Source organism: Arachis hypogaea, chromosome 16 (assembly GCF_003086295.3).
Source record: "Arachis hypogaea cultivar Tifrunner chromosome 16, arahy.Tifrunner.gnm2.J5K5, whole genome shotgun sequence".
Classification (NCBI taxonomy): Eukaryota; Viridiplantae; Streptophyta; class Magnoliopsida; order Fabales; family Fabaceae; genus Arachis; species Arachis hypogaea.
In genome coordinates, this window is record NC_092051.1 from 136,706,715 (window position 1) to 136,707,674 (window position 960).

A 960-nucleotide genomic window follows, 5' to 3' on the forward strand; every position below is an offset into this window, starting at 1 on the left:
AGCTGTCTTGGTGCAATTACCTTCTAATATGCATGGTATCAGAAAACTCCCAGGGTCTTAAAGCTTTTCAGGAAAGCTTTTCAGAATGACTGCACTGCATTCTTCAGTGAGGAGAACTCTTTCTGTTTCTCTCCAATCCTTCTTATGACTCAAGATCTCTTTCATGAACTTGGCATAAGAAGGTATTTGCTCAAGTGCTTCTGCAAATGGAATCTTTATTTCAAGAGTCCTGAGATAATCTGCAAAGCGAGCAAATTGCTTATCCTGCTCCTCTTTCCGGAGTTTTTGAGGATAAGGTATCTTGGCTTTATATTCTTCAACCTTAGTTGCTGCAGGTTTATTGCATACAGAAGTGGTTGAAGAAGCCTTTTTAGAGGGGTTGTTATCAGCATTTGTGTGTGTCTGATCCCTCACTGGCGATTGAGTGCCAGAGTTAGAAGCTGGAGTGAAACTGGACGCCAGCTCCTTGTCTGCTCCTGGCGTCTGAACGCCAGAACTGTGCCCATTTTGGGCGTTCAGCGCCAGATCTTGCCCATTTTGGGAGTTCAACGCCAGATCCTTGCCCATTTCTGGCATTGAACGCCAGTCCTGCCTTGTTTCTGGCGTTGAACGCCAGTCCTGAGCATGGTCTGGGCGTTCAGCGCCAGCCTTCCACCAATTTTCTGGCGTTTTAGTTCCAGAATTACTTTTCCCTGGGCTCTTACTGTCCTCAGGTAAATTTTGGGTGGTTTGCTCATTTCTTAGCTTTTTGCTGCCTTGAGGTGGGGTATTTAATGTTTTTCCACTTCTTAGTTGAACTGCTTGGCATTCTTCTGCTATTTGCCTTGACAGCTGCTGCTTTGTTTGCTTAAACTGTTCGTCCATATGTATATTAGCCATCCTTGTCTCTTGTAACCTTTCTTTGAATTCGGCTAACTGCTTTGTTAGAAAGTCCAATTGCTGATTGAATTCAGCAGCTTG